Here is a 24404-nt window from a genome sequence, read left to right as displayed (position 1 = left end):
GAAAGTGACGAGGAAACAGGGCTGTAGGGATCCCTTGTTCTGATACCGTAGACGGGAGTGAGGACAGTTGCTTGGTTCCTGTGCTCCTGCAGTTCCTGGTGGGAGCCTCGCTCACAGCTGTTTGGTTTCTAGGCTTCAGAGTGGGAGCCGAACAGGAGGCCTCACAACCAGAAATGGCTCCCCTCCTTCTCTTTGGCTCCTTTGATCCTGGGCCTAAGAAAGGAGTCCCTGCAACCTATTGGTTGCTGCTCTGGAGTCTGGATCCTTGGCCTGCTCTGAAGCATGGTCGCAGCCTCCCCGCCCTGACCGAGGAACTCATCATCATGTGCCTGTTGACCACTCTGGGGCCAGGCTAGAGCGTAAGCCCCTTGAAAGCAGGGACCATGGCTGCGCTGCAAACTGCTCCATTGCCAGTCACTAGCCCAGTGCTGGAGCATTCTCTGCAGACCATGGTGGTGCAGAGCATGGGCGCCGCAGGCCCGGCTGCCTGAGTCCGAATCCTAGCTCTGCCAATTACTGGCTGGATAACTTCAGGCAAGTCACTTACTCTTTCTTGTGCCCCAGGTTCCCCATCTGTAAAATGGAGACGATAGTAGTACCCATCTCATTGTGCTGTCATGAGAATTAAGTGAGTTAGTATTTGTGAAGTGCTTAGAACAGTGCCTGGCATATAAGTGCCTGGTAGATAAACAAATGCGAAATACTGTCTGTGACTTGAACGGATGAAATGCAAATGTGCTTGCCCCCACCTGTCCTGAGCTCAGGTGTGAAGCTCACGTCTCTTTGCTGCAGAGCCCTTTGAGTTCTGGGACAGCGCAAATCTACTGCATTTCTGGGGGTTGAGGCCAAACCGCAGCACCCACCCTCGATGCCGTCAGAGCAAGTTTCCATCTGTGTCTTCTTGTGTCCTTTCCTGACTCTAATTCTGACCTGGAGCAGTGCTCGGGGTACCCTGGGCATCAGAGTTTTCATTTGCTCTCTCAGGGAGCTTGATTTCCCTCCCTCTTGGTCTTGCAGTTGGAGCAGCATGCCCTGGTCTCTGTAAAAAGTCACAGGGCTTTCTTATCTTCCCTTGGTCCGGGCTGGGCTAGCCCACAGAAACGTCATCCTGGTGCAGCAGGAAACAGCACAGGCAAGGCAGGCTGGGGAAAATGTGAGCTCCCAAGTGTCAGGTTACAAAGCCAGAGCATTCTGAATGGCAGCTGTGATAGCAGCCCCAAAGCAGCGGAAGCAGACGAGAGCTCTCCCAGAAGCAGCTGGGGGCACCATGAGCCAGGAGGGGTCCAGGCCAAGCTGCTTCCTGGGAGTGGACTAGCCTCCAACAGAGCTTCTTAATCTGGGCTCCACAGGGTTCAGGTTGAGTTTCAGGGAGTCCCTAAACCCCTTGAAATTAAATATGTTTTGTGTGTGTGTGGTAGATGGGCATTTTTCTGCGAAGAGGATTCATTGATTTCACCAGCTTTTCAGAGGGGCTCGTGAAGAAAGAATGGTTAGGAATCGTTGATCTGGTCCTCAGAATGTGGGCGGCATCATAGCTTTATGTGAAACGCACAACCTTGCCATCAGATTGCCCACGTTTCTGTGCCGGCTCTGTCACATACTGCCTGTGATCTTGGGCAAGTGTCTTCACCTCTTTGTACGTCAGTGTCCTCATCTCTAAAGTGGGGATAACAGCAGGACCTACTTAGAGGGTTCTTGAGAGGGAAAAATGAGGAAATGAGTCAAAGCCCTTAATAGACTGGAACACGGTAAAGCAGACATTATCAATGGAGATTCAGAAGATCACCTGTACTTTGTGTGTGTGTTTCTGAGATTAGGTGGTAAGGGATGGGGACAGTAGTTGGAGCTCCTGGAATTCGTGCCTAGTGGTCTGGCAAGCTGGTGGAAAGAGCTATAAGATGATATTTGCTGGGAGCGATCCACTCCTGGAAGCTGTGGGGAACCCCATCTCTCCTTTAAGGCACAGCTGGAAGTAGGCCTGACTCACCTTGTATTTAGAATGATTTTAGGATGCAGCCTAATGCCTCTTAAATAGCTCCCCTACAGATCTGCCATTCTCCATGTCCTAAAATTTCAACAATTGGAGTCACTCACAGCTTGAGCAACAAAGCCTTTGTTAAAATGTACGCTCAGCGGCAGATCCGTGCAGGGAAGCTGGGTGAGGCCCCATCACAAATGTTGACTTGGTTCTAGAATTGGATATTTTGGTTTTTTCCTAGGAACCATATTGCTACTGTCAGTTATAAAAAGTTATTGCTACTTTCTCATAGTTACTCATGGACGTCAAGCTGGTTTCCTGAGCGAGGCACAGTTGGCTGGCTGGCCCCCCGCTTTAAGCCTCTAGAGTTCCTATTCAACCCGCTCCCGGTCATGCAGGGCCCCTTTCTTCTCAGAACAGCAAGGCATTGTGTTTGAATGATCATCCATAAAATTCCTGTGTGGATTAAAAAAGCTTCTTTAATTGGGCAGTGTACTTCTCTTTTGTCACTCTAGTACCTGGTAAGCCACCTGTTTTCTACTTCTCATTATAGCAGTGGTTTTTCCTTTGTAGCTTTGTAATTAGTTTTCCTTTGTAAATTTCTACATTCTGTATTTGCCACTAATTAGGTGTAATCCTGACTCCTGTAATTTTTATTCGTCTGCTCGTAAATAAGTGTTTATTTTCTTTATTGTCAACTCTGCAATAGTTTTCTGATTGGTGCATAATGTTTAATATCCACACAGTTTTATTTGTTAGTAGCCAGATTGTCGCCATTAGCATAAGTAACTATTGTCATAACAAAAATAATGGTTATCTACTGAAGTCCTTGAATTTAGGTCTTGTTTAGGAAATAGTTTAGGTAAAAGTTTGGGAATTTAAGGACATGGTGTTGTAAAACGTTCTTCTCTGAATAATATAGACATTTCCTTGTACAAACTAACTAAATCCTAGGGAGGGAGGACAGATCCCCGTGGCCAAGCATGAGGGACCTTGAAATCTGAACACTATTTGGGCCTGCGAAAATGATTCATTCTCTAGTTTCAACTAAGACCCCAATACCACTTGGCAGTCCTATCGTACGTCCCTGGTTAGCTCCTCCTCAGTGTCCTGAAGCAGCCATCCCACGGCCATTCCACTTTCCTCCAGCCCCCAACCCCGACCAGCTCCCCTTTTCACCAGAAGGACATGTTTCCATTGTCGCAGAGCAAAAATCAGGCCGACAGTGTGAACTCCTTCAGCCTTACACCCACTGGCACAGATTCAACTCAAGTGCAATAGCGCCCCCTTCCTCTCTGTAGTGGGCACTGTGTGTGCCTCCCTGACCCCCTTCAGGACTGAGGACTCAGTGCCTACAGCAGATCGCTCTCAGCTGTCAGACCCCTTTGGGGACTGCCTCAGCTGAAGAGAGCTGCTTTGCCCAAGGGTATGCCGCCTTCCCAGGGCAGCCCACATCCAGTGAATAACTGATGCCAGAGTATAAAGGCCTGGCCCCTTGGTCCCAACTCCTAGCTTCAGAGGTTCCCAGGGGGCCGGCTGAGGTCTTCGACAAACCTGCATTGCAGTCCAATGTCTCCCTCTTCCAATCCTGCTTCCATTCCTTCCCTTCCGTGGGTGGAGATCCCAAGAGCACTCGCTAATAAACCTCCTGCATGCTGATCTCCATCTCAGAGTCGGCTTCTCAGCAAACACAACCTGCCCCTCTTCTCCTACCCCCAACCCCCCCTCCCACCCAAGGCTGAGACCCACCTGCCCCGTGTGTTCAGGCCCAGTCCCCTCACTCCTCTTACTCCATCTCTTATTTCCTCTCTTTCCTGTAGCTTCAGCCTCTCCTTCTCTCTCCATCTCTTCCTCTCAGCATGGAAATTTGAACAAATACCTTCAACAAAAACCTCCTTTGACCCAGAGCCCCCCTCTAGCTTCTGTTGTTTCTTCTCCTTCACAGTCTAAGCTTCTGGAAACAGCCCACTGCAGTCTGGCTTCTGCCTCCCCCACTCTGCTGAAATGTCTCTCCGCCTGTTTCTGCCCTATCTTACTTGACTTCTCTGGTGTACGGCTCTGATGGCCATTCTCTCCTCCCTTCATTTCTAGGACACTTGGCTCTCTCCCACTTTCTTTACATTCCTTAAATGCTTGTGATCTCCAGAGCTCCATGCTCACCACTCCTTTCTTCTTATCCAACATCTCATTCATGACCATGGCTTCAATTACCCCATCTGCTGAAGATGCCCCAATTCCATATCTCCAGGCCAGACCTCCTCTGCTGAGTGATAATGCTTTTATATCCAAGTGGCGATTAGACAGCCCCACCTCAGTGTCCCACGAGTATCTCAAACCCAACATATCCACAATGGCTCTCTGAGTCCTGCCCCAGCCTAGGTCCTTCCTCCCTGTGGTCCTGATTTCAGTGAATGGCGCCATCACATACCCAGTTCCTCAAGCCAGAAAGCTGCCACTTCTCTTGGCATGACCTCTCTCCCTTATCACCTACTTCCCCACAACCACCATGTTCTGTTGATTCTGCATATTTAAGGTTCTCAAATCCCTCCTTTTCACCCCCCGACAGTGTCCTAGTGTGAGCTCTGAACCCATATAACCCATATAGCCTCCTCAGCTGCCTCCCTGCCTTGACACCCTGCCCTGACCTCCGCTGCCAGAGAAGTGTCTCTGAGTGATTGGGATCCCGGTGCTCTCTGTTCACAATGCCCCCATGGCCTTTAGAATGAAGTACAAACTCCTTTAATTGGCACCCCTCTGATCTTCCTCTTGCCTGCCTGGCTCGTCCCCTCCCCCCACCCCAATCCAGTGCTTTCTATTCTAGCACAACTGGACTACTTGAAGTGCTTTGAACATGCCTCATTCTCCCACATTTCAATGCCTACTTTGTCCCTGTCCTTCTCTCTGGAAAGCTGCCTTGTTACTCCTGGTTACTCTTCCCTCCCCCACCCTCTATTTACTCTTCAAGTGTCCTTGCAAACTTTCCCGACTCTCTGAGGTTGTCTTGGGCCCTCGCCCTTCCCCTCCTCTTTGCAGGCCTCCACTGAACTTATTGCACCTTACTCAGTGCTTCTCTTTCCAGGTCTTTCTTTCTACCAGACTGAGTTTCTTGAAGCCGACAGTTCCATCCTGTAATCCCAGTACCTGGCATGGGGTTTGGCACTTGGTTGCCACTCATTAAGGGCTTTTAGGATGAGTCCATGAGGTGTGAGTGGGTAGCAGGAGGAGAAAAGAGAACAAGACACTTGAGGGAAGACAGAAGGCAGATGCCCCGTCCCACAATTTTGTTCTGCTAGACACCCTGTCTTTGGGCTCTGACAGACCCAGATTATCCCCAAATGCAATCTGCTTTTGCCCAGAGGTCTGGGGGTGGCTGTGATCACTTCACCTCTCTGCATTCGGAAAGGAGCACGAGTGAGGCAGCACCTGCTGAACTCCGCCGTGCGGCCGGGGCCAGGCATATGGGCCCTTGCCCACTGCGCAGTGACCTTTCCCACCTGTGTCTGTGGGCACTGCAGGTCTCTGAGAGGCAGGGTCCCCCATCCGAACCCTTTGCTGATGAAAGGGGGAAAGAGAATCCTGACAAGGCTCGCCACTGCTTCTATGACTACTTTTAGATACCGCAGGGCGTGCCACCCCAGGTACTGCAGAAGGATTCCAGGAATTCTGAGATGTTGATGTGCTCAGACTTTGGGGTCCCTGGGCTGAGCCTGGGGCAGCTCTGGTCACAAGGTGCCTCTTCCGTTTTATCCCAGTGTGCTAGACAAATATTTTCTGTGTGTGACATGCATAAGGTTGAACATTGTTAAATAATATCTAATACTTCTGGTCAGGGGCCAAGAATTTCATGAGTGCTCCCGTGGGGCCTTTGCATCTTGAATTTATCTACAAGTCCCCCCCCCCCCCAATTAAAGCTTATTCTCGTGTTTTAAAGTATGGCAGGGGTGTTTGTTTATCCCTATTTGACAGGTGAAGAAACGGAGGCGCAGCAAGACTTTTCTGCTACAGCACTGTCAGAGGCAAATCAAACCTGGCAAGGGTAGCTGGCTTCCAACGAATAGGAAGATGTGGGAGCACAACGTTCAGAAGGGCCGCTGGCTGAGGGCCCGGGCCCTCTGAGGCTCCCTGGCCACAGCGCATTTATCCTCTGCCCACAAGAGGTCAGTAGGTTCCGTAGGAACAGAGTTGGGTACCTGGCCATGGCCCCCACAGTGGAAGCTGGAGCTGTCCTCCGTGATAGCAGCCCTGGTTTCTGGCTGCATAGCAGCTCCCTAAAAGGAAATCCTTCTATCACCAGAACTTCCAGGAAGTGCCTCCTCCAGTGACACAGCAGAGGTTGTGACTGGCCAAGGGTGTGCTTATCCTGGGAAGGCTGTGGAAGTTCCCAGGGGCAGCTGCCTTATTATATGGCGAATCTTCTGGGTATAATGAGCCATTTGTGGCAGGCAGTGCCTGTGGATGGGGCAGCTGGCATATGTGCCCTCTGTCTGGAAGGCTGTAGCCATCTCCACAGGAATAACTGGGATCAAAACCTATCACAAGGCTGTGTCTGCTAGGCCAGAACCTTCCCGGGTGAAGGAGGTTGAGGGTGGGGGACACTTGAAGAGCCATATATATAGCATCCTCAGGATTTAGAATCAGACGGACCTGGGTTTGAATCCTGACTCTTCCTCTTGTTAACTGTGACCCTGAGCAAGTTACTTAACTTCCCTAAAGCCTCAGTCTCCTGACTGGTGGAACGACGAGTAATAACACCTGCTCTTCAGGGTTGTTCTGAGGATGTATTCACTCATTCGTTTGACAAATAGCGGAGGGCCTAGCGCAGACTTGGTACTAGGTTCAGGGGATACACGCTTAGATTCAATGCCTGGCGCATAGTAAGTGCCGAATGAATGAGAACTTTTCTTTGAAGGTCAGGCCATGAATTTGGACTCAAAATGGCAGGCGGTTGGAGGCATTCTGAACAGAAGAATAGCAGGAGGGAAACACTGTTAGGGAAGGCTCCCCCACATCTGCAGTGTGGAGGCAGGATTGAGAAAGGCCAGCCTTCCCATTGCCACGGGGCTATTCTGAGCTTCATAACATACAGGCCGAGCAAGAGGCCTAGGACGAACAGTCGTCAGGAGTGGAGCCCGCAGTGCAGTTGGGGACGGGGAGGAGCAAGGGGGGGAGGGCTGTGGAGAAGCCTCCTGTCTGCTCTCTGGGAGCTGCTGGGCTTCATTGCGCAGATCCCCTCGCCTGTCTTGGGCAGTGGCTTCGGGATGTGGGAAGAAGGCGTGGGCGTGCTTGTGCAGCACCGAGGACTTGGGCCAGGACATTTGATGGACGTGAGAACACAAGAGTATAAAATGCCACCCTGTGGGACCCGACCCCTCTGACTCAGAGAAGGGCATCATGGGATTCGAAGTCCCAAACATCCTCCTTGAGTCCTTTAGTAAACTATCAGCCATGAATTTATCTGAGCCTTTTGGAAGCTGCAATATTTCCTTTCAGCCTGCCTCACCAGCTGGGATGCTTTCCACACATTTTGCTTCCTCCTCCAGAGAAATTCTTTCCTTAAAAGCACACCTCTCCCAGGCTTCAGGTGATGCCCTTCTTCTGGTATATCAGAATTCTCTCCCCCCCTCAGCCTGCAGGTGTAAGCATCAGCAGTAGCCCCCAACACCAGCAAAGCCGGTGAAGGACATCTTCTAGAATAGTTCCTTTAGGTCATTTTCTACATAAGCAGACTGAGGATCAGAGAGGTAAAGTGACTTGTCGATGATCTCACAGCTACTAAGTGGTAGGTAGAACTAGAAATCTCCATAGGGTTCTAGTCCAAAGACTACTCTGTGCTTTTTTCCCCAAGCCAAATGGCTTCCCGTTTGCGCTGTACTCTTCTGGACTTCCTCATTGCCTCTACTCTCCCTCTCCCACCTCCCAATTTCTTTTCATTCTGTCCATACAGTCATAGTTGGCAGCGAGACCAAAGCAGTTTGTCAGGTGGTAGAGGAGCCAAGCTAGCCTAGGCCAACTTCTGGAGAGCCAGCGTCCAGAAAGTAAAGCAGCGGGCCTTCCTGTTGGGCACCAACGTGACATGCTGGAGCGGGGGTCCTTTCAGAGCCCGCCTGAGGGTGAAACCAGGAACCTGCCGAGGGGGCATTTCTAGCCTGAGGAGTACGGGCCTACGTCTCCAGTCAGGGCCGCCTCTGGGGGACATTGTGAGGAAGTTAGATCAAAGTTAGTTGGCATAGAAGAACCATTCAGGGGCCGGCCTGGTGGTGCAGCGGTTAAGTGCGCACGTTCCACTTCGGCGGCCCGGGGTTCACTGGTTCGGATCCCGGGTGCGGATGTGGCACTCTTGGCATGCCATGCTGTGGTAGGCGTCCCACGTATAAAGCAGAGGAAGATGGGCACGGATGTTAGCTCAGGGCTAGTCTTCCTCAGCAAAAAGAGGAGGATTGGCGGCAGATGTTAGCTCAGGGCTAATCTTCCTCAAAAAAAAAGAAAAGAAGAAGAACCATTCATTTTTTTCAAGAGGAGTTGACTGAGCACCTTCTACATGCCAGGCGCTGACTAGGCACCAAGGATACCACTGTGAATGAGAGGCCAAGGCCCTGCCTCCACAGAGTTCACAGCCTAGTGAGATCCAAAACAGGCTTTTATTGCTTTGCTTCTTTTGTCAAACACACAAATTTTTTGAGTCACGAGACTGTCCTCTACCAGGTTTTGGTCAGGGTTGCAGTACCTCTTGGACCTTTGAGCCTTGTGTTTCTGGTGCCAAAGTAGTTCTGAGCTTGGGCTTAACCAGTGGAGTGCTGGTAAATGTTTAATGACCAGCTCTCTAGGAGGAAGTGTATGCATGTGTATATGTACAGAAGTCAATTCTCAATTTTACTGATATAAAGTGTGTATGCCACATAAATTACATATAACAATACAATGTACAATATTAATAAATAATATTACTTATTAATCAGTAACCAACTGATTCTCACAGAATACTTTCATTTTTGCCAGACCCTTGCATCTGTAGCCAACCTGTGGTTGCAATTGATGAAAAATATAGTTCTGACATGACTGTTGGTTGTTTTCTTTCTTTTTTTTTTTGAGGAAGATTAGCCCTGAGCTAACATCTACCGTCAATCCTCTTTTTGCTGAGGAAGCCTGGCCCTGAGCTAACATCCGTGCCCATCTTCCTCTCCTTCATATGTGGGATGCCTACCACAGCATGGCTTGCCAAGCGGTGCCATGTCCGCACCTGGGATCCGAACCCCCCGGGCCGCTGAAGCAGAACTTGCGAACTTGACCACTGTGTCGGCCCCTGATATTTTCATTGTGTGTGAAACAACAAAGACGTATGTCAGAACTCCTTTAAATCCTAAATACTGTGAGTGACTTCTTTGCTGAAGAGGATAGTGGTTTTGAAACACTGGAAGATTATGTCCTCATTTTTTAGTATTTTTCAGAATGTAACAGCTACAGACATGGCTCACACTTGAGTTTCATCTGCCCTGTTAACAATTTTCCCTCACTTTTTTAAGTCTAGATAATCAACAAAACGAGAAATCAAACCCTAATTTATAACAGTTACTGATTTCGAACTCCCACTGTGGGTGATTTCAAGCTGCCAACTTCTCTGTGATGTTGGAAAGAGATGTGCGATTGCACGCCATTGTACAGGATTTCAACCATACAGATGTTATACGTAATAAGCTCAAGTGCACAGACAATAGTATAATACAGTAAAATGATTAGGAAGTGATGAGTTTTGGGGTATTTATTACTTTAGTTTTTAATAGGATTTATGTCATAAGTATATATATATTTTTAAACAATAGCTCTGTTTAATAATCAGCTCACATTGGTGAAAATGTAGCATTTGGCTTCCACGGGGCAGAAGGAGCCGGCCCCAGCACAGCCCTGGTGCTAACTATATTTCCAGGGCCTCAACCACCCCCATCACTACTCCGTCTCCCCTTTGCCATTGATTCAGGACCCCACAGCCCACCGCCCTGGATGGCAAGCTCCTGGATTCTAGAGCTAATCTTAGCTGCCACCTTGAATGGGGGCCCGGAGGACAGATTGACAACAATGGCTTTTCCGTGGGTGGGTGGCCTCTTTCTGCCTGAAAAAAGCAGGGGCGGAAGAGGGCCAGGGACGCTTGCAGTGCCTCTGAAAGGCACCTCTGGTGAGCACTCCAGACTAAGGGAAAGAGGAAGGAGTGGGGGCAGGGGAGCTCTGGCACAGCCCTTCCGCCACTTGGCCTTGCTCCTGGCTGGGCTGTAATTTATTGTTGAAGGCTTTCCAGAAAGGCTGGTGACACCAGAGACTGTTGGTTGGGGAGGGGGGCCAAATGCTTCTCCTCCGCCCCTAGGATGTTGGCCAGAGTCCTGGAAGCTACTCCTGAGGGCAGCCCAGTGTTTGTCTTTGGAGTCTACATTTGGGGCCCTGTTTCCTTCTCAGCAGAAAGAGAGAGTGGCAGTGGGACTTTGGGTCTGTGGTTGGGCCTCTTGCCCACTGGCTCAGTCTGCTTTAGAATATGACCCTCTCTGGTGGAAAGCCTGCCCAGCGTTCTGGGCCATCCTCTGCGAACAGGCCGCGAATGAACCCTGTCTCCCTCTGGGCCACATGCGCTTATCTCCGCTCCTCAGGTCACCTCCAGGCAACTTATCAGGCACAACTGCGCTGATACAGTTGGGACCGTGTTGGGATATACCGCTCCGATGTCACTGCACGAATGAATGTTCTGTGTCTGCACCTAGGCTGGCAGCTCTCCAAGGCCACAGTCCCCAGCCCCACCCCACCCAGCACTCGGTACAAAGACCAGCCCTCACTGACTGAATGAATCAATGAGTACAAGTCTGGCTGCCATTCAAGACTTCTTCCTGGTGAAACAGAAGCCCAGTGTGGAGTCCTGTGTGGGAGCTCTCAGCTTGTCAGCTTGTGCGAGGAGTGGCCTTTATTATTGCTAACACTTGGGGGGAGGGGAAACTCCCCAATCCCCACCCCCATGCACACGCAGGTTTTTACTAGCCAGATGTTCTATAACCAGGAAGTTCAGATGCTGATTGGTTTTCTCCCAACTTACGAGAAAAGTCACCTCTGCCTCCCACCCCCAGGCACACTGCCCCACCCCACCCATGCCTCCTGAGGCTGGCGGAAGTACTGAAGGGGAGCGATTTGCTCTTGGCGTCGCCTGAGAACATCCTGTGCAGCTGAGAGGGCAGCGTAGTACACGGGATGGGATTGACCAGGGTGAGGATGCAGACACTAAGGGCTCAATACGCTCTGAAAGGGCAGGGACGAAACTCGTCAGATTTCCAAGAGCTCCACTTCCTGCCAAGCCGCCACGCCCCGCCCAGCACACACACCAGCATTCCCACACATCCTCCAGCAAATGCCTTCCGACAATACCATTCACAGGAGTTTGGAAAAGACCGGGGCGTACTATGAAGTCTGCAGAGAGGCGTGACTGTGGAGTTTCAGGAGTAAAATGTCTCCAGACCCAGATTACTGTTGTCCTTGTGATTATGCATAATGACTGTTGAGGAGGCATCGTAAAAGCACTGTGTGGGAACTTTCTACACCTTCTGTCAACAGGCCCTGGGCTGAATGACCCTGTGTGTGTACCAAGTTGGAAGTTCTGGTGTCTGTGTGTGTGTGTGTGTGTGTGTGTGTTAGGATATTAAAAGTTTTGCTTCTAGGCCACATTTTGTTCCTGTGCTCCAGACCCCCCCCCCCACCCCCAATCCAAATGCCTCCTGGACAGCCCCACTTGGATGTCCCACAGGCAACTCAAATTTAATATACCCAACCACACTTATCATCCTTTCCTTCCCCCTCAAACCCGCAATCTGTCCTGCCTGATGATCCCTTTCTCAATAAATGGCACTGCCACTCACCTACTTGGCCAAGTAGGAAACCTGGGCACTCCCACATTTCACATCTGCTCACAGCCAGTCACCAGGTCAGGCCTGTCCTACCCTTCATATTTGTGCTTCGTCAACCTAACCCTGCATGTCCTGGCAAGATTTTAGGCCAGGCCACCATCTTGAAGTACAGCAACAGTCTCTTGATGTGCTGTCTTGCCTCTAGTTCCCCCACCATCCCTACCCCCCCAACTCCATTCTAAACCCCGTCCATAAGCCAGTCCCAAATAACGTGCCCAACGCAGCAGGAAGAACGCCCACCTCACCGAACATGTCTTCCTCTCCAAGTTGTAGGTGCCTAACATTCCCCTTATTTCCGTCAATTCTGGGAGCGCGTGCTGTGGTATAAGCTAGCTCACTCTTGAGCAGAACCCAGCTTATCCGATTTATCTTACCGGCATCAAATTTTCCTAGGCAGAATGGAAGGAATGGGAAATGAAAAGGAAGTTTTGACACCAATGAGGAAGTCAGGGAAAGGCCCAGAGTAGGATAGTGCGAGTGTCCACAGAGCCAGAGGGGATTTCCAGGATTTGGGGGAAGTGGCTTCCAGAAAAGGAGTCAGCTGGGTCCTGAAGGAACCGCCCAGGAGAAAGACTGCACTGGGGAAGGTGCCACCCTGGAGGAGGGAGAGGTCTCAGCCGGCCAGCTCCCGCGGTGACTGGGTGACCGCTGACTGGGCTTCCCTCCCAGGGTCTCTCTTGGGTGGGAGCCAGCCAAGATTTCTCAGAGGGAGAGTGCTAAGATCTCCCAGAATGTGGTCTGGGCTTCCTTCCAGAAGGGAGGGAGAAACTGGGGAGAGGAAATTGGGAATGGGGCTGGAGAAGCAGCTCCTATTCTCTGCTGGGACCTCTGGCCTGAAGAGGTGACAGAGCCCCACATTTCTGCTCTGGGTGGGTGGGTCCCGTCCCTCCTAAGAGTTTGAGGAAGGCTTGTCTCCTTGTGTGGTCATTCTTCACAAAACACAAGACTCTCTTCCCAAATCCCCATCCTCTGGAGAGATAGCCCCCGATAGCTACAGCTCCAACCAGCCCCTGACCGTCCTGCAAGGCCAGGCTGAAGCCTAAGACTCTCACGGCTGCCTCTGACAAAACCAGGACACTACCCCATCAATCCTGCAGGATGGTGACACCACCAGATTTCTTGGGAAGGGACTACTGTCTCATTCATCTTTGTATCTTTAGTGTGAAATGTCACCCAACATAACAGGCACTCAGAAAATGACCCCTATGCCTCTCTCTGCTCAGCCTGCAACATGCTCATCTTTTCTCCTCCCAGGCCAATGCCTTTCCCTGCACTCTGTTGACAACACACCTGTTACTGCCCCCTCCCAGCCCTGTAATAGACTGTATGTGACAGTGGTCCCAAATCTGTAAACTATCAAAAGGCACAAATTAGAAAACAAAACGAGTCAGCCTTGTGGTGCAAGGTCTTTTTTCTAAATATCTCTGTGGCGTCTCTCTCATTGTCCTCAGGATAAAGTCCAGATTCTGACCGCGATGTGGAAGTCTCTTCAAGGTCTGGCCGCTGCTAAATGGGAGATGCTGGTCAAGGGTACAAACTTCCAGCTATAAGATGAGTAAGTTCTGGTGTACAGCATGCTGATTACAGTTATTAATATTGTATTATATACTTGAAAGCTGCCAAGAGAGTAGATCTTAAATGTTCTCAACGCAAACAAGAAATAATTATGTGAGGTGATGGATGTGATGGTCATTATGTGACGTAGTTCACAGTACGGTCATAATCATTTTGCCATATATAAACGGGTCAAATCACCACATGGTGCGACTTAAACTGACACAACGTTGTATGTCCACTGTATCTCTGGAAGGCTGGAAAAAAAAAGATATGGCTGCTGCTGTCATTTCTCACCACTCGCCCCCAATCCTTTGTACCAGACACCTGGTCATCATTTTTTAACTTTTTATTTGGAAATAATTTCAAAATTATAAAATGTTGCAAAAATAAAAATAGTACTGGGAACATTTGTATACCCTTTGCCCAGAGTCACCTATTGTTAACCTTTTATCCCATTTCCTTTATCATTTGGGTTCTCTCTCTCTACACACACACACATACACACGCACATACGCGTATGCACACTTTACGTATAGACCTTACATATACACACACATATATTCACACGTTATATACCCACACATCCACACTTTTTTCTGAGCCATTTGAGAGTAGGTGGTATGCATCATGAGCCCTTACACCCGCACGGCAGGGAATATTTCCCAAGCGTAGAGCAGGCCTCTTCCGTGGCCACAGGCCAGCTCTCCGTCTCCTAAACTGAACCCTGTTGCAATACTTTAATCTACTGTCCACACTGCAGCTTCATCAGTTGACACACCGAAGTCCTTTAGAACATTTCTTCCCCTCCAGTACAGGAGCTACTCTAGGGTCAGGTAGTGCATTGAGTTGTTCTTTCTATTTAGCCTTCATTAATCTGGAACATTCCATAGCATTTTTTGGGTCTTTGCCATGACCCTGCCATTTTTGAAGAACACATGCCCCTTCTTGCTAACACTTTTAACAGAATGCTGCTCGTGTTGTGTTTGCCCGATGTTTCCCCATGATTTGATCAGGGCTATGCTCCTCTGCTGGTGCACTGCACAGGTAATACGGTCTCTCAAGGCAATGTTAATTTTGATCACCAGTTCAAGGTGGTGCCAAATTTCTCTACTCCATAGCTACTTTTTTTCTCCCTTGCACATAATAAGCAGTCTGTAGGGGTACACTTTAAGACCATGCAAATATCTTGCTTCTCACTAAAATCTCCACTAGATTTAGCATCCATTGATAATTTTTGTGTGATCCAATCTTTACAGTGATACTTGCAAAGTGATGAGGTTCCAACTCCCACACCCCCTCCATCCACATTCACCAGTTGGCCCTTGAACTCTAACCATTTTGAGCTACCTTCCGTTTGCCACGCCTTCTGAGTACTCTTGGCTAACTCCTATACCTCCTTCAGCCTGGGCTGCCACCAATGGTGGCGTCCAACTCCAGGAGGCGCCAGTCATGTTGTAGCCGTGCCATGTGGCAGCCGTGGGTCTTGGTTTAGCTGGAACTTCCTCTCGGAAGCTTTCCCAGATTCCCCAAGTGTCAGTTAGGCATTCCTGCTCTTTGGTCCCGAAGCTATGTCTGCTGACCCCTAGCAGCACCTTGTTACACTATATTGTGATTGTCGTCTTACTTCTCTGTGTCCCTCAGTGGGACATAAGCTCCATAAGGGAGGACTTTTTTTCTCTTCTCTGCTGTGTATCCCCACATCTAGTGTAGTGCCCCACCCAGAGTGTGTGTTCAGCAAATGTCAAGCCAGTGGATGAATTTGGTCTTATATTATAGCTAGTTATATATGTGGCTCGCTTCTCTGGTAGAGGACAAAGTCCTCAAGGACAAGGGCCACGCTTAATTTGTTTTCGTATCCTCTTCCCCTCCCCTCAGTACTTGGCACAGGGCCTTGTTCATAACAGACACTCAACAAGGGTTTGCTGACTGAGTCTGTGTGTGTATACTGGTTGTCAAGGATACGCTTTTTTTCCCTTTCCACAGAACTGCATTAAACTCTGTGCGGGCAACCCTGGGAACCAGGTGGCGTGCCCTTTGAACCCCTGCTGTTCTGGCACAGCTGGGCCCAGCCCTGCCTGAACACAAGGCACAGGGAATGCAGGTGCATGTGGTCAGGATCATTAGGTTTCTCGTCACTGAGAGAATGCCAAACCCTGAGTGAGTCTCCAAGGGTGACTCAGGGCTGTCCAGGAGGCATCCTGAGGCTGTGAAGCCTTCCTAGATGACAGAGCCTGGCTCCTCCCCTGGAACCTCCCAAGGAGCCCCCGGCCTAGTAGATGCGTGGCCTGGCTGAGCTGACTTCAGAAGTCTTTCTGGTGCTAGGTCCCTTGGAAGGCACACTGCCTGTGTCAGAATAACTTAGAAAGAGGAGAGGCCTGGAGAGAAGGCCTAATAGGAGCTGGGTGGACAACCCAGCCCTTTGAAAGGCACAGGACACCTCTGTTGTCTGGAGCACAGCCTGCCAATCTGGCAGAAGGACTTCTGATGACCACCGGGACCTGGACCTGGTTTCCAGGCTGGTGTCTTGCTCTGCAGCCTGCAGGGCACAGGCCCATTGCCACAGCCCCATACATATCTTTGGGGAGGCTGAGCACTTCTCCCGGCTCAGCAGTCAAAGCAATACTTCCCAGAAGGTGTTGGCTGGGGAGCCTCTGAGGAGGGCTCTCCTCAGCCCTCTGGAGGTAGAGTAGGGCCCCAAGAGCAGCCCCAGGCAAAGGTCAGTGTAGTGCCTCACTGGGTTTGCAAGTCTCGTGAGAGCAGAGCAGGACAAGGGGCAACCCTCATACTCCTCCCTTTCCTTTCTCCCGTAGGCTCTTTTATGTCGCTCAAGTGCAGGAGTCCCGCCTGTCCCCTAGTCACCTGGGGGGAGGGGGAGAGAATGAGTGAGAATGAGGGCGCTGTCTGGATGCTTGGATGCTTCTGGGAAAGCCAGCTCTGGCAGAGGCTGAGGCATACCGCAGTGGTTCAGAACCTTCTGCATTTTGTTTTCTGGGCCCAAATTCTGAGCTGAGTGTGCTTAGAAACTCCCCAAGATGAGCATGGCATCGAAATCTCTTTAACCCCAGCTTCAGGCAACAACCACCCAACAGCTAAGCTTTGGCTGGACGCTGAGCAGAGCAGGGAAGAATAGGAGGGCATCAGGGTGCTGTTCCGGGTTCTATTGTGAAAGATAATGAGTTGTTTACAGTAAGCAAGGCCCCAGTGGCCTCTTTGTAAATCTCAGCCCTGGGAAAGTACCGCTGAGCTGCAAGCGCAGACAGGTAACATTTTGATCCACCTGTGGAAATTTCAAGACGATGATGCAGCCGCCCGGGGCTGGGACGAGAGCAACAAATTTTGGAGCAAACATTCGACCAACAAACTTGTTCTGAAGGTCAGTGTGTTTGGCACTCTGCTAGGCACTGGGAATCCAAACATGAATAAGAATGCTACCATTCCTGCTAACAGAATACCGCTTGCATATGCATAGGTTACTTCCGGGAGGGAGGAGCAGAATGTGGTAACAGAGATTGCCTGCGGGTGGTTAGGGAATGGCGGTGGGAGGGAGACTGAGGTGTCCCTGCAAACCCTTTGTGCCTTGTGAATTTGGTGGCAGAGCACATATTCCCTATATATTATCTAGGCAAAAAGAAATGAGGTAAGAGGGAGAGACAAGTATGCAGATGTGTAGCTGGAAGAAGTAGACAGCAGGATAAGAGCTCACAAGGACGTGTTCCAAGTGCTAGGGTTGTTGACAGAGATGGAGGAACCAGGATCAGAAAGATGGAATTTACCAATTTGTCTTCCTGGCTTGTGACAGAGTTCAGGCCTTAGCCACGACAGTTATTTCCAAGAGGTCTTTTCACCATATCCTGGCTAGAAAAAGCATGCGTTTTTTAGTCTTTGTTCCAAAGACATCACAAAGGAAATTGATAAACTGACAAGAATGCGGAGGCAGGCGAGCCCTGCCCCAGGCAGAAGGGATGTCATCCTTCCACAGGCTTTGGCCTCCTCTCACCCCCCCCCACCCCCCACCCCCCCCCACCCCCCCCCCCCCCCCCCCCCCCCCCCCCCGCTTCATGGACAGAGGTGGCTGTGTGGTAACAACCATTCACTTTGTAAACATACACCTGTCCCCAGCTGGGCCTGCCTCCTGGCGCAGAAAGTGTTTCCTGACAGGCTGTGTGTCCAGCTGGTCGCAGGCCAGCGCCACCTGCTCCCTCTAGCCCAGACCTGCTGAGAACCAGCGCGAGCTTCAGCCCAAGGCGGAGAAAGCTGGTTCTGGCGGTTTTCAGGAGAAGGAGCGGACAAGTCAATGTTCTGGCATGGACTGTTTGTTCCGGATTGTATACTGGCCATCTTTTATCCTGGGCTGACTTTCCCTCGGGGCCTCTCCCCCCAGGCTACCTTCAGGCTTCCTTTCTCCAAAGCCCAGCACGTCTGCTGGCGAAATAGTAATAACGTGATGATCGTTAACCACCCTTTATGGAATGCCCACATGGGCCAGGCATGGGGCTCAGTGCTCACACGCAGTGGATTTCCTGCCGTCCTCACGAGCACCCAATGGGAAAGGTCCGCTGGCTATCCTCGTTTTACAGGTGAAGAAACTCAGCCTCGGAGTGCTCAGCAGCTAGTAAGCGATGGTGATTGGATTGGAAACCCGACTGTGTGGTTATGAGCCCATAACCGCTGTGCTATTAGGCTTTTAACCACTCTGCTACACTGCCTCTCATAAAGATAATTTTAATATTAGTCTAATCCAACCCTATTTAGGAAGGGAAATGCGCTGCCAAAAAATCACTTACGAGATCTTAAAGCTAAATATAAAAGGCTTCTCTATTATCTCTTGTTTGGGGCTATTTAGGCCAAGGCTTCCCTCCAAAGGCTTGCGTAAGCAGAGGTCATATGGGCTCATATGCTTAGGGCAGACAGGAAATGAGCCCAGCTCTGCTGGCCCTGAGTCAGGGCCCTAAAAAGATCTGCTAACAGGGAAAGTGCAACCTACGAAATCAGCATGGAAATGAAAACCTTAGACCAGGCCCTGGGCTTAAAAATGTCAAGAACCTCCCTCCAGTTTACTGCCTCTGGGCTGGGGGTGGGGAGGGCACTGGACTGGGGTGAGTATTTGCAGCTGATAGCTGAGGCCTTTGTGGGTCGAAGCTGACTTCTAGGTCCCACTGGGTATCATCTTGGAATTCTAGATACTAGTATGGAGCCCAGAACAAAGAAACTTTCAGACTCCCTTATTCCATGTTCTCAGTTTACTCCCTCTGGGCTTACACCTGCAGAGAGAGCACTGGGCCTCTTATCTTCCTTAGCTTGCTGTGATGATTAATTTTTTGTGTCAACTAAGGTAAGGGATGTCCAGATAGCTGGTAAAGCATCATTTCTGGGTGTGTCCATGAGGATGTCTCGAGAAGAGATTAGCATTTGAATCGGTAGACTGAGTAAAGCGGATCACCCTCGCCAATGCAGGTGGGCATCATCCAACCTGTTGAGGGTGCCATTAGAACAAAAAGGTGGAGGAAAGGCGAATTTGCTTTTCTGGCTTGAGCTGGGTCACCCGTCTTCTCCTGCCCTCGGACATCGGCGCTCTTGGTTCTCAGGCCTTCTGACTCAGACTGAGTTACACCACCAGTTTTCCTGGGTCTCCAGCCTGCAGATGGCAGATCTGGGGACTTTTTGACCTCCATAATCGCATGAGCCAATTCGTATAATAAGCCTACTCTCTCTCCTATTGGTTCTGTTTCCCTGGAGAACTTTGACTAATACACTTGTTCTCATGAGATGCTTTTTCCCTCACATCACTTTCCTAGCTTTTTTTGTGTGTGTGTGTGTGTGAGGAAGATTGGGCCTAACCTAACATCTGTGCAAACCTTCCTCTACTTTATGTGAGATGCCGCTACAGCGTGGCTTGATGAGCAATGCTGGGTCCTAGCACGGCGCCCAAGATCTGAACCTGCAAACCCCGGGCTACCAAGGTGGAGAGTGTGAACTTAACCACTACACCAGCAGGCCAGCTCCCTTCCCCAGCTTCTTAATGCTGAGATGAGGAGCTGAGCAGCCTCCCGTGCCTGGCCTGGCAGGGCCTACAGCCCCTTAGCCCTCTTGCAGCAACAGACGGAGGTAGACCCAGCGGGCCAGCCAAGTGAAGTCACCTGGCAACCCTGAAGCCGTCCCCTCTCTCCCTCTGCCTGGAATGCCCTCCCCACTCTGCTCTCACAACTCCAGCCTCTTCACCTTCAACAACTCAGGGTAAAACCTACCTCCTTCTCACCTGCCACTGAGTCTTCCAAGTTTTTTCTATATTCAATATTGCTTTATTGTTACTACTAACAATATCAAGGATTCCAGCTACCATTTATTGAGTTCTGTTTGCTGGTCACTGTCTTATTTACATATTACCTCATTTTTTTTTTTTTGACATACAGCATTCTAATTTAATGATTTTAAGGAGAAAAACATACATATTACCTCATATTTTTTTGAGGAAGGTTAGCCCTGAGCTAACGTCTGCCACCAATCCTCCTCTTTTTTGCTGAGGAAGACTGGCCCTGAGCTAACATCCGTGCCCATCTTCCTCTACTTTATACGTGGGACGCCTGCCACAGCATGGCTTGCCAAGTGGTGCATAGGTCTGCACCCGGGATCTGAACTGGCAAACCCCGGGCTGCCAAAGCGGAACATGTGAACTTAACTGCTGCGCCACTGGGCCAGCCCCACATATTACCTCATTGAAACTCCACAACCCCGCTGTGAGGTGGGTGCTGTTATTACTTTTCCCATGTTCTAGAGGAGGAAATTGAGGCTTGGGGAGGTTAAATGGCTTCCCTAGGACATAGAGCTAAGAAGTGGTAGAGCTGGGATCTGAACCAGGTCTTCCTGATCCCAGAGCCACTCTCTCAACCAGTGTGGGTTTGCCTTTTCTCTTCCACAAGATTCAGTTCCTTAAAGGAACCTTCGATTTCTTCTGGATTTCCACTTCCTGACACCCAATCCTGGGCTCCGCTTGGAGTGGGCACATGCCTGTTTGATCTCAGTTTGCAGGACGTCTGCTCGCACCATCAGGCCCGCTGGGCATCAGACTCCTTGCTCCTGCTTGGCCCTGCTAGGGAGATGCAAATGGCGAGGAGGCCAGGAGTTGGAAGCAGGAGGCAGCGCCAAGTTTGAGCCATAACCCATGTCCCCTGTAGTCAGGCATGGGCTCTGCAGCTCCCTAGTGCTCACCTTGTGGCCACATCACAACTCACACACCTCTGGCAGCGCAGCTCCTGCTAATGAGCCAAGGGAAATGAATGACGCCGACATCCTGTTCGTGCTCGTTTGGACAGCTGGAGCATCTATGAGGGAAGATTGCCTTTTAATATCACTGCATTTCCATCGAAATTGGACTCTGGCAGGTATCATCTGCCCCCTTGTGGATTGTGCTTTTCTGACATTTTGGGAGAAGAGAAGAAGAAAGTACACACAGTCTCTAAAATTCCTGGAAAAATACCATTGCCTGAAAATCTTACAGGGTCTGGCACTTGGCCACTGTAACTTTCATTGACCAGGGACAGCAGAAGCCCCTGTGTCTTCTGGGTCCCTCTGCTCTTTGACTGAGGGCTCCACATGGGGTTCAGCTCCTTGCTCTTTGGCAGTAACACCCGCTCTGCATCTTGCTGGGCTCAGACCTAGCCTCTCTTTCCTTGCATTCCCCTCCCAGCGGTCTCCTTTTGAAAACAAGTCCCCTTGCTTCTCCTTTTCCCATTATCCCTTTCTTTCCATCTCCACTGCCGTCGTCCTAGCCTATCCTAATCCCCTCACAGTGATGACAGCCTCCACACCTGCACCTCCTCCCCTCCTCGCCTGTAGCCTGCGCCCCACACCACGTCCACGCTAATCAGCCAACACCCCACTTTGCCTGTGAGCCTCCTCGTTGCCTACAGGAGAAAAAGTTCAAGGCCCCCAACCTTCCTCTCAGCCAGAAATACCGACTGACGGCCTACTGTATACAAAGCACTCCTCAGAAATCTGCTCCAGCCGAAGGGATGTGATCACAATGGCGACCAAGTGTCCTTGCAGGTTGCAGCAGGCACTTGATACACATTATGTCATTGTCTCTTCAGGACACCCCTGAGAGGTGGGTATTAATGTCAGAAGGGAAAATGAGGCTCAGAGATGTTGGGCAACTTGCCCGAGGTCACCCAGGCAATGACTGGCCAAACCAGGACTCAAACTCAGGGCTGTCTGACCCCACAGTCCATGCCTTTTCTGCAATGCCACATTCATCCGCTCACTCACTCCTGCAGCCAATATTTCTAGAGCTTTTTCTATGTGCTGGTTACTGTTCTTGGTGCTAAGGATACAGGGATGAAAAAGCCAGGCACGGCTCTGTCTCCCCTTCTTGGAGCTTCCAATCTAGTGGGGAGACGATGTTTTTGCTTCAGACATCTGTGTCCTGCTAGTTTCTGTTTGTCTGCTTGTCCTGACTCTCGTGAGTTCTGGGAAGTTTTGATTTCAACTTGGCCAAATTCGTTCATTCGCTTGTTCCTTCCTTCCATGAAAACGTCCTGAAGACCTACTACATGCCAAGGACTGTGCTAGTCACTGGGGCTACAATAGTGAGCAAAAGCAGAGGTCTTCCCTCCAGCACTTGCAGTTCCTGACCATTCACACCTTCCTGGCTCTGCACCTTCCGCCGTGCGTTCCCTCTGGCTAGATGGCCTGCCCCAGGCCTCTTTACCCGGATCCCAGCCAGCCCTCAAGCTCCTCTCGAGTCTCGCCTCCACCACCCGCCGTGATTGCTCTCGTTTCTGAGTTCATTCAACATTTGCCATCTGGACAACTCAAGTGTCTGGACAAGTCATTTGGCACATGTCAGATGTTCTTGCATCTTTAACTTTCCCATTTATACATGGATCCTGTCACCTTAACTTGACTGTTCACCTCACCACCCAGGAAACATTTTCATTCTCCTCAAGAAGCATTTACCAAACGCCTACTATTTTAGCAATGGAAAAAGTGACGAACCTTTGTGGAGTCTCTCTCAGTTAACAAAGAGCTTTCATAAATGTTTTATCATCGGATTGTCACAAAATGCTGTCACTTCCATTTTGTTTTTCAACTTTAAAATATAATTTAAAATACTTAATAGATAAATATATCCTCACGAAAGTGAAAACATTATAGATCTGGCTCCACTATTCTTTGGCCGCTGCCCCCTCACCCCCCTCAGAGATAGGGATGAGGAAACTGAGGCTCAGAGAAGTGACATGGTGTGCTCAAGTTCGCACAGCTAGTGCGTGTGGGAATTTTCTGACTCTAAATCTCTTCTTTCCATTTTTCTACGCTGCCTCCCATGAGGGAGAGGACCCCGTTTATGTCTCTCTGTGTCCCGGCTGCCCAGCACAGGACTCTGCACTGAAGCTGGGGCTCAGCACATGGTCCCATATCGCCGAACTTCCCTACAGACAGGTTTCCTCTGCACCACGGCATTGCCTCCTGAGTGGGCTATTACCCATCCCACCTGGTTAGTAAACGCTCAAAGTGGCAACTGAGGTCATGCAGGCATCCTGCTAGGTGCCCCTTCTGCCACTCCTGGGCTCTGTGACATCAGGGACCCTGAGGGTTTCCTTTGGGAGTCACTACAGCGAGACCTCATAGAGGCAAGTCAAGTGTTTGCGGGGCATCCGCTATGTGGCTACCAGTGTGCCAGAGGCCCTGCGTGACGGGGGGAGAAACACAAGGTATTATCGATAATGTGGAGCCAAGACTTGTCCAATACATCCACACACACAGCGAACCAGCCAGCACACATCCAAGTTCTAAATTACGCAAGCGCAGATGATGTCTTGGGGAATCAGGGGAGGAAGAGTGTGGCTGCAGTGGTCAGAGGAGGCTTCTTGGAGGAGGTGGGTTGGCCCGAGATAGGCGGCGAGCAGCTGAAGAGATAGGTGGCGTGCAGGTCGCCGCGCTCCCAGCCGAGCCCAGGCCGAGGCGAGGAGGAGCGCGCCCTCTGCAGGCAGCTGCGAGAAGGCGCCTGGAGCCGGACGCTGAGCGCGGCGCGCGCGGGGTCGCCCTCGGCTGCTGCGGCGGCTGCTGCGCTGCGGCTTCCTCAGCCTGCCTCTCTCCTCCAGCAGGGCACTCCAGCCGCTGGAATCGCCATTAGGCCCACAACAGCTGCATTTGGCCCCTCGGGGCGTGCCCAACCCTCCTCTCTCCTAGTTAGCTGTCTTCAGTTCCCCCGGTGGCGGGCGGGGGCATCTCCCTCCGCTACTCCGCCCATTCGCGGCAAAGACTATTGTAGCCAACACGCTGAGAGTGGCCCCTCCGAAGTTTCCCTTGAAAAGACTGGCACCTAAAGGGAAGAGGCTGGCCTCCGAGAGAGCCCGGCGGTCGCTTAACACTTAAGCACGTATTCTGTGCCAAACTCTGTTGCCTGCGCCTCGCAAATACTAACTCATTTCATCTACACTGTAGTACTGTTCTTGATCCCATTTTACAGCTGAGCAAGCTGAGGCACTGAGAGCTTAGTACCTTGCCCAGGGTCTCACAGCTGGAAAGCGGCAGAGTCATGCTCTTAACCACTACACCAAGCGCCTCTCCTGACGCTGTTGATGTTGGGTCAGTCCCCATACAGGCCGATGGTTCCCAGCCTGAACCACTCCCCTTCCTGGGGGCTCCCTGGTCATTTTCCAGGCACCACACCATCCTGCTCTGCTTCCTGGCCCTCTCTAAGTGGGGGGGCCTCTGGTTTCAGCAGCAGGTGCTATAAGTGGCTTGCCCGGTGCCTCAGTTATCCTTACCTGGAAAATGGTCATCATTGCACCTGCATCATAAACTTGCTGAAGGGATTAAATGAGAGAATCCATACACATTAGAAGAGTGCCTAACCCATAGGAAATGCTCAAGAAATGACAATGGGTGAGCAGTAAGAGACCAAGCCCCTGGCGTACCCCTAGGGGCTTCCCACCCACCTG

At 50.7% G+C, this 24404-nt stretch overlaps 2 protein-coding genes across 4 annotated transcripts in view; one reads left to right on the top strand and one right to left on the bottom strand.

Moving 5' to 3' along the window:
- STEEP1 (STING1 ER exit protein 1) overlaps nucleotides 1-22613 on the top strand; it is a 55220-nt gene extending 32607 nt beyond the window's left edge. For 2 of the 3 annotated variants that reach the window (XM_001914739.6, XM_070258299.1), the window contains one exon: nucleotides 13359-13877. The gene's annotated coding sequence lies outside the window, so the exon portion shown is untranslated. Of the gene's footprint in view, nucleotides 1-13358; nucleotides 13878-20381 lie in introns of those variants that run through there. The other variant, XR_011435026.1, reaches the window with a different exon arrangement.
- Nucleotides 1-24404, bottom strand: part of UBE2A (ubiquitin conjugating enzyme E2 A) — an 81038-nt gene that overhangs the window by 51306 nt on the left and 5328 nt on the right. The gene's annotated exons all lie outside the window — the stretch shown is intronic.

The sequence above is a fragment of the Equus caballus genome, chromosome X (assembly GCF_041296265.1).
Source record: "Equus caballus isolate H_3958 breed thoroughbred chromosome X, TB-T2T, whole genome shotgun sequence".
NCBI classification, from domain to species: domain Eukaryota; kingdom Metazoa; phylum Chordata; class Mammalia; order Perissodactyla; family Equidae; genus Equus; species Equus caballus.
Note: the sequence above shows the minus strand (reverse complement) of the source record. Positions and strands in the feature narration are given on the sequence as shown.